General features: G+C 34.7%; 1 long non-coding RNA gene across 1 annotated transcript; it reads left to right on the plus strand.

Moving 5' to 3' along the window:
- The first annotated feature begins 6022 nt into the window (after window positions 1-6022).
- Window positions 6023-6443, plus strand: LOC119768857. The gene is made up of 3 exons (XR_005278261.1): window positions 6023-6140; window positions 6202-6269; window positions 6324-6443. It is a non-coding gene; the product is annotated as an uncharacterized LOC119768857 (long non-coding RNA).
- The last annotated feature ends 3061 nt before the right edge of the window (window positions 6444-9504 follow it).

The raw sequence follows: 9504 nt of genomic DNA on the forward strand, positions 1-9504 counted from the left end.
CTAACTTAACAAAGTTATCAGAAGTTCAAAGTTGTCACAAACTGGCTAGAGGTACTAGTATTTGACACAGAAACAACATTTCATGAATGAATTCACTTAAATCGATCAGATTTTGTACTTTTATTAGGGGTACGGACAATTATTTGACCTCTTTTTTTTTTGACTATTTTCAGTAAACTATTTTTGTATTTTTTTAGAAAAAGTTTTTTGCAAATCCAATGACAGTGTCTTGAAGAGGATATTCTGCCGCGTCGATTGATGTATAAAACATGGTACTTTGATCGTATTTTATGAACTTTTACATCACAAACATTTTCCGTATGGGGGGGTACGGACAAATATTTGACTCACTGTATCTCAGTCCTGGGTATTAGGTGGTGATAGCCCTCGCGCTGCTTCTAACGATCCATTTCAGAATGGCAGAGATCCTAGCGGCCCAATTCCGAGGCATTGACCGGCCTCGCCTTTACATAGAAGCAAGCACCAGACGGATCCTTGATCTATCTTAAGACTCCCAATCCCTTCTGGCAAATCAGGGATCAGAGCGTATTTAATATGAGAAGAATACAACATGTTTAATAACCTTCAGATGGCCGACTGGTTAGAGTCCCAGACAGGGGCGCCGACTCTGGGGGCACGGTACTTTTGCCCCCTAAAATTTGGCTGAGGGCAGCGCATGCATTGTGCCCCCAGAAATTTTGGAAGAAAAATATTTTTATTTCAAATGTAAAAAACACAGAAATAATTGAAAATAGTATCTTAAACTTAAATGGAACATTGTTTGTACACACGGATAGAATTCTTGTAAGCGAATCCGTAAAATAGCTCAAAAACATTTGTTGTTTTCGAAATCGCTGAAATTTTTCGAACAAAATCGTTTACAATTTTCTGGATTTAGATGCATTTTTTTCTAAATCGACAACGTTTTATCTATACCACTGTGCTCTCTAGGAAAATCAGTTATCTAGTACAAGAGCACAGAGGCATCGGTATATGATTTGAGAGATGTCGTCAACATAAATTTTACGGATTTGCTCATAAGATTTGTATCTGTGCATGTTGTTTCAAAAACAAAACCAATGTACTTTTTCCATAGCACCTTATCTACAATCACCAAGTTTTCAAACGCAACATTCTGCGATTTGCCATTGTAGATCAGGATTTAGCGAATATAAACTGAAACACTTTTCAAAATGGTCATTTGATGACTGCTTTACATTTACAAAAATGCTGAGGAATTCAATATTTTTTTAGTAATTTTAGAAAGGATTTGAAAAGATTTCAAATACATTTGTTAACCGTTCTATACCAATTTTAGCTGAAAAATACAATTGTTTCAAAAAGTAAATTTTTGGAAACTAGAACACCGATTTACTGAGAAGCTGACAAATTTAAACATAATCTGAGACAATTCCACATTATAATCATAAAACACAAGTGTATTGCTTTCTGCAATTCATGATCGATTTAAAAAAATAAAAAGGCTATAGAAATTTTAACTGCATCCTCAAAAAATATATCAAAAAATCAGGGAGTAGAAAATAATACTTAAAAATGGAATATTAAATTCTTAAATTCTTAAATCCCAAAATTCTTAAATCTTTATATTCTTAAATTATTAAATCCTTAAATTCTTAAATTCTTAAATTCTTAAATTCTTAAATTCTTAAATTCTTAAATTCTTAAATTCTTAAATTCTTAAATTCTTAAATTCTTAAATTCTTAAATTCTTAAATTCTTAAATTCTTAAATTCTTAAATTCTTAAATTCTTAAATTCTTAAATTCTTAAATTCTTAAATTCTTAAATTCTTAAATTCTTAAATTCTTAAATTCTTAAATTCTTAAATTCTTAAATTCTTAAATTCTTAAATTCTTAAATTCTTAAATTCTTAAATTCTTAAATTCTTAAATTCTTAAATTCTTAAATTCTTAAATTCTTAAATTCTTAAATTCTTAAATTCTTAAATTCTTAAATTCTTAAATTCTTAAATTCTTAAATTCTTAAATTCTTAAATTCTTAAATTCTTAAATTCTTAAATTCTTAAATTCTTAAATTCTTAAATTCTTAAATTCTTAAATTCATAAATTCTTAAATTCTTAAATTCTTAAATTCTTAAATTCTTAAATTCTTAAATTCTTAAATTCTTAAATTCTTAAATTCTTAAATTCTTAAATTCTTAAATTCTTAAATTCTTAAATTCTTAAATTCTTAAATTCTTAAATTCTTAAATTCTTAAATTCTTAAATTCTTAAATTCTTAAATTCTTAAATTCTTAAATTCTTAAATTCTTAAATTCTTAAATTCTTAAATTCTTAAATTCTTAAATTCTTAAATTCTTAAATTCTTAAATTCTTAAATTCTTAAATTCTTAAATTCTTAAATTCTTAAATTCTTAAATTCTTAAATTCTTAAATTCTTAAATTCTTAAATTCTTAAATTCTTAAATTCTTAAATTCTTAAATTTTTTAATTTATAAATTCTCTTCTTTTGAAATTTTCGATTTTTTTTAAACATTGAATTTTATTGTTATTTCTAAATTTCTGATTGTTTAAATTTCTGCTTTTGATTTCTTAACATTTTCAAGTCATGAGTTTTTGTAACCCTAGATTTTTTTCTTTATTTTTTCTCTTTTTATGCGATGCGTTACGTTTTTAATTTGTAAATTTCTCTGGAACGACGCAACATTTTTGCAATCTTTTAAAAGCAATTTGTAGGTTGAAGGTTCAGATCTAAAAACGCCTTTGAAGCTTTCAAAAATAAAGAGAGGTTTCTCTGTTTTTTTATTTTGGAATATTGAATTTGGTGTATCTGTTTTTTCTAAATTGCAGATTTGAAAAATGGATATTTTTTAAATGTGTATTTGTATTCTCAAATTTCTGAAGTTCTAAATTTTTGCATTTAACTTTTGTTTTTATTTTTAGAATATTTGTATTGTTGAATTTCTAAATATCTGATTATTTTTATTATTGACTGTTACTTCTAGAAAATAACTACGAATATGACAATGAGAATGAATTCGCCTTCCAAACTTATGAAAAATTCCCTCCAATTAACATTCTCAATCACGTTTTAATAAATTATATATTTCTTAAAAAATGGATTCCGGATGAAAAAAATCCGTATCACATCGTAATATATTTTTTTTAATTCGTGATATACAAGAAACATAAACATCTAATCGCCACTCTTACCTATTGATTTCGGAAAACAACCGTGCCCTCCCAACATTTTGGACTAGTCGGCGCCCCTGGTCCCAGACCATCAATCCAGAGGTGTGAGTTCGAATCCCACCTGATTCAGTTTCGTTTTGTTCAATTCCTGATTCCAAATTTCAAAGGTACCGACCGGGATTTGATCCCTGAACCTTCTGCTTATGAGGCAGAAGCCGTAACCATTAAGCCACGGAGCCGGTTCTGTCAAAAGCTTAAAACCACGTGCTCGAAAATTATCGAACAATAGAGGAGAAAAGCAACTCGCGACAAAATTTTGAGGCTGGGAATTATGACAAGTATGATTTTCATAAAGTATTCGCCTCCTTTTCTCCCACAGAAAACTGGGGACAATGTAGCTGTCAAACTAGGCCAAACTGTTAAAGTCACTCACAAAATGAACTTTGAGTGATTTGAGTTCATTTCTGACGTCACGATTTTCTCCTCAATAGAAATGAAGAGATTCGTTTTTTTAAGAATAAAATTTGATTTTCAATTGCAATGATGTCAGTTCTTTGGCAATGCGATGCAAAAATGGTGGTAAAACAAATCATATAACAAATCAACATATATGTTGATTAAAAATAATTTTCAAAACGAAGTTTAAAAGCGCTGTGAATGTAAAGAACCATAGAAAAATATAGCAGCAGACTTTCCATACTGCCTCTTTGTCTGCGTGTTTCACTCCCGGTTTGTTGATGCTAAGAATAAAACAAATTTTAATTAAATTCTTCCGAATAAAAATCAATAATGGTGTTGTTGCCACCTTTAGCAACACTTTCTTGAAATTATGCCAGAGTAGTGGTATAATAAAGTATACCATCGCCGATACGCGGCGCTACTTCCCAGTCAAATCAATCCGAATTCTGAAACGGAATCTAATTAGAATCGTATACAAATTCCGTTTCAAACACAACAACCGGTTCCGTGTTCGAACCGGTTGTTGCGTTTGAAACGGAATTTGTATACGATTCTAATAAGATTCCGTTTCAGGATCGGATTGATTTGACTGGGTTGTTCTTGAGAAAAAAGTGATACAACTTGTTTTTGACAGTTGGACTTCTATTCTATGCTAAAATGCAAATATCTCGGCTTTGCGTGGACATAAATTGAATGTTAAAAAAAAGCAAAATGATCTCCGTTAAATTTCCTATAAGCTGAATGCACTAGTTTTGGCTGCAAATTTTTTTGGCTCGCTTTGGGGAGTGATTTTTGAAATTTTTTGGCTAAAAATACAATTTTTTCTCCATAAAACACCGTACCATGCCCAACAACAAGCTTTTATGGACCATGGCTGTACAGGAATTTGTCCAGAGGACATTAACTATAACTTGAAGCCCAAGGCAACCAAATTTGAATGACTTTAGTATGATTGTTACTTTAGATTACGTTTCGGCTTTCGGTCACTTGGTAAAATCAAACACCAGTTTGCTTTCTTCTCCGACGTTTCGGTTCATATAGAACCTTTTTCAAGGAATCTAAAATTTATTTGGTGGTAAAATTGGGCACAACATAATTACAAAGAATCTTACCGAAAAGAAGGTGCTTTTCGTCTGTTGGTACTTTTCCAAGCACTCAACTGTCAGGTGGTGGGAAATACTAATAAAGGGTAAATTTTAATTAGCCAAAATTAGCATCACTTTTGTTTCCGTGTACTCACACGCTTGCGAGTCTGGCCACTCTCCAAGATTCGCTCGTCCCATGGAGATTTCGACTCGAACCACAATACGGTAGCACCAGAAAATTATCACACTTCTCATTCGGCGCGCCAACTTTTAAGATGGCAGTACAAGTGAAAAAAAACGACTATTGTGTGTGTTATGTAAACATTATGTGTTAGTATGTGTGTTGTCCCTACTGTTTGTGTTGTTTTTATTTGGTTTGTTTTGGTTAGCATTCCTTTTTGTTTTGATGTTTTTAATTTCATGTAAAATTCCAGCATATGCAGCATGTAGGTTGTCCGTGTCCGTCCGTTTGTTCACTGTTTTGTCTGTGTTTTTTATGTGTCGTTAATCAGTCGGGTGCTGAACAGGCTAGGACAAACACAACAGATTCCAGAACAAGAGGGAGCAACAACGACAACAACACAGCAAGAGACGGTTACAGCTATGGAAGAGAGTGGGAATGAAGTAACAACAAAAACATTCTACTCTCTCACCAATATCGTTGGACTTACACAACAGATAACCAAAACACTGCAGAAGGAATATCCAACCGTACACATTGCTACAAAGAACACCAAAACAGTCAACACACTGCTGCCACTAGTGAAAGACAAAACACCAATACAAGAGCAAAGCAACGTGATCTACAGCATCCCGTGTAGTGATTGCGATGCATGCTACATTGGGCTCACAACAACAAAGCTGAAACAGAGGATGTCCGGACACAAAACGGACATCAAGAGGATACAAACACTGAGACAGCAGGGCTACACAAACACTGATCCACAGATCAGCTGGGCGAAGGAAAATCAGCATTGGTTCAACACGCAACAGCTATGGAACACTCTATCGGGATTGACTCCGTCAAAATAGTAGATCGCTCAATGAAATCGAGTAATCTGCCAATCTTGGAGAGTTGTCACATAAAAAACACAGACAAAACAGTGAACAAACGGACGGACACGGACAACCTACATGCTGCATATGCTGGAATTTTACATGAAATTAAAAACATCAAAACAAAAGGAATGCTAACCAAAACAAACCAAATAAAAACAACACAAACAGTAGGGACAACACACATACTAACACATAATGTTTACATAACACACACAATAGTCGTTTTTTTCACTTGTACTGCCATCTTAAAAAGTTGGCGCGCCGAATGAGAAGTGTGATAATTTTCTGGTGCTACCGTATTGTGGTTCGAGTCGAAATCTCCATGGGACGAGCGAATCTTGGAGAGTGGCCAGACTCGCAAGCGTGTGAGTACACGGAAACAAAAGTGATGCTAATTTTGGCTAATTAAAATTTACCCTTTATTAGTATTTCCCCACCACCTGACAGTTGAGTGCTTGGAAAAGTACCAACAGACGAAAAGCACCTTCTTTTCGGTAAGATTCTTTGTAATTATGTTGTGCCCAATTTTACCACCAAATAAATTTAAGATTCCTTGAAAAAGGTTCTATATGAACCGAAACGTCGGAGAAGAAAGCAAACTGGTGTTTGATTTTACCAAGTGACCGAAAGCCGAAACGTAATCTAAAATAATTGTAACGGTCGTGAAAAACTACAATATGATTGTTACTCGCATTTCTGAAAATGCACTTTTTTCATTCAAGCTCCGCGCGCGAGTTGTAAACCATTTTTGGGAATTTTTCGTTGAATGAAAACATTGTTCCTGACATCCTAATCTATCATTCTAGGGGTGAGCACCGAGCATTTGACAACTTTTCATTTTTTTGGGACGGCCTACGAGTCAATCAACAGATTATTGAATTTTGGTTAATTTCAATCCAGTTTCATTTTAATAGTACTTATTTTTCAATCTTGTTATTTTTTAGAATCTTCAAGAACTGCAAGCACAGGCCGTTCATCAATGACAAATGCATTCGATGTGGTGAAGAATATCACTAAGAACAACATGGAATCATCAGGTGAGTAAATTTGGCTGTTGCATATGGATCATTTCCGTTTTTTCACTAACTGTAACTGCTGCACTAAAAATGGTATGAATATACCAAATTTTGGTATTACTTGAGCAAATACCAGCGACCAAAATGTGCTCTTGGTTGCCCAGTAATAGATGGTAAAATATGAAATCATATCAAAATCATGTATGTGGAAGACCACAGGAATACCAAAATCTTATTTTCCAAGGGCGCGGGAATACCTTAAATTAAAACCATGGCAATACCAAGTTTTGGTATTCAAGTAATGTTGAAAAATCCTGAAAAACCTGAAAATTTCTGAAAAGTTGGCATTTTATGTCCTCTAAAACATATCAAAAAAAAAAAATAAACAAATTAGTGACAAAAGTGAAATTAAGAATCACCAAAAAAAAAAAATTACCATTCATCATTTTTTTCAGTGTAGTCCGTATCCATACCTACAACTTTGCCGAAGACTCCAAATCGATCAAAAAATTCCTTCGAAAGATACAGATTTTTGAATTTTCATACATCATTTTTGTATGGACCGCTGCCAAATTTGTATGGAAAATTATATGGACAAACTAATGATGCAAAATAGCTTCTCTGGGCATACCGAAGGCAGCTAAAAAGTTTCAGTCGGATTAAAAAATACAAAAAATCGAATGACCGAAATCTGAGAGAACTGCTCAGATGTAAAAATGATAGGATTTGTTCTAGGAAGTAGATTTTTCAGCTAATTCATTTTAAGATGTCCCCTATACAACCCTTTTAACAGAATTTAACAGAAATCACTGAGAAATTGTAATATCAGTAAAAAATCACTTTGAAAGGAACACCGGATTCGAGTGGTATACATGATAGTTCGCCCGTAAGAAATACATTGTAGAAAAAGCCAAAATCGCGCAAGCATCTCTGATTAAATATAATTAAATAATTGAATAAATTTACGATGGTTCACTAACATCAGAATTTAAAGCTTAATTTTAGACCCTGAACCAAATCATACACCCAAAATTCCGAGTCGAAAGAATCGTTCCTTCAAAATTTATTGAGGACTCAGCGCCAAAATCGAGAGAATAATGCTACCAACTCACACCACCATAATAAACAAATGAGTTCATTGACCACACCTTGTTCACCAATCTGTGGTGGCCGAGGCGTCATTGCGTTAGAATCTATGACATTTCCCCGAAAGGTTACGCAGCCGGAGTGTCCGTTGTTTGTGTCTCAAATGAGCGGACTGGAAAATTAAATTTAAAGGGTGTTAAAACTAGTGTTTTTCATCAAAATTTTTGTGTTGACGTGGAAAGATCTGTGCAGTGAGCTAACATTGGAGTGCAGTCCTGATTTGCAACAGAAGACTGATTTTTTCGTCGAGTTTTAACCCTGCCTCTGTCTCGAAGCTAAGTACCCTTGTTGCATTTGTTTTTTGTTTGTTCTACACGGGCAAGTGCCCGGACCAGTAGAAATGGTCAAAGACGGTGATACACACATGCAGCCTTGCGCGCAGTGTGCGAAACCGATCACAGAAGAAGACGAGACGTTAGAATGTTTCGGTCACTGTAGACTCGAAATACACACAAACTGCTTGCCCGGTGCTACCGCGGTGGAGATCGATCAGCTGGAAAAGATCCACAACGCAGTCTTTGTGTGTGATGCGTGTTATGCATTGCACGGGTATGAGTACGATGCTGGACACTGTAATAAAACATTAGATGAAATTGTCAACAAATTAAATGATCTCGCGTGTGTCGTCGAATTGGTAAAAAACTTTGAACAAAAAGTGCGAAAAATTGTTAAAAGTGAATTAGTGAAAAATAACTCTAGTGTGACAGTGCAAAAAGATAATAAGGAGCAAAATGGACGAGTTCTTCGATCAGAAACCAAGAAAAATAAACCGGAAACGCCAGTGTTTAATGTTGCAAACGTTGAGGAGACACCCAAATCAACGTTGTCGTTTGCGGAAGTGACCAAAAATGGGCGCGGAAAGCAAAAAGCAGCGAAACCACCAGATGAAGCAGAGCCGACAGCCCCAAAGCAGTACAAGAAACCGGAGCCGGTTATCGTTATCAAGCCTAAGCAGGATACGGAAGCCGGAAGCACAAGGCAAGAGCTGAAAAAGAAAGTGAACCCGAAAATTTGAACGTCAGTCGCGTGATTCAAGGCAAAGATGGAGCGGTAATGGTAGTTTTGAAGGATGAAGGATCGTCGAAACAGCTGAAGGAGAGTGTCAAGAAGGCAATGGGAGATAAATTTGACGTGTCTGTACGAGAAAGCATTAAACCTACAATCAAAATAGTTGGAATGAATGAGGAGTATGAGGAAGAGGAACTACAGGAAACGCTGGTCAGCCAGAATGACGTCTTTCAAGGTCTCAAGCACTTCAAACTGCGGAAGTTCCTGAGCAACCCAAGGCGAGAATATGCACAGTACTCTGCGATTGTGGAACTGGACGCTGCGACATTCTTTAAGGTGATGGAGCTGGAAAAACTCAACGTTGGATGGGACCGTTGCCGTGTTTTCGACGGTGTGGACGTTCTGCGTTGTTTCAAGTGCTGTGGATTCAATCATAAAGGTGCTGATTGCAAAGTGGAAAGTGAGATATGCCCGATTTGCAGCGAAAATCATCGCGTGAAGGAGTGTAAAGCGACCCAAGAAAAATGTATCAATCGGGCCGGATTACTTATCGAGGAAC

Source organism: Culex quinquefasciatus, chromosome 1 (genome assembly GCF_015732765.1).
Source record: "Culex quinquefasciatus strain JHB chromosome 1, VPISU_Cqui_1.0_pri_paternal, whole genome shotgun sequence".
Taxonomy (NCBI): Eukaryota; Metazoa; Arthropoda; class Insecta; order Diptera; family Culicidae; genus Culex; species Culex quinquefasciatus.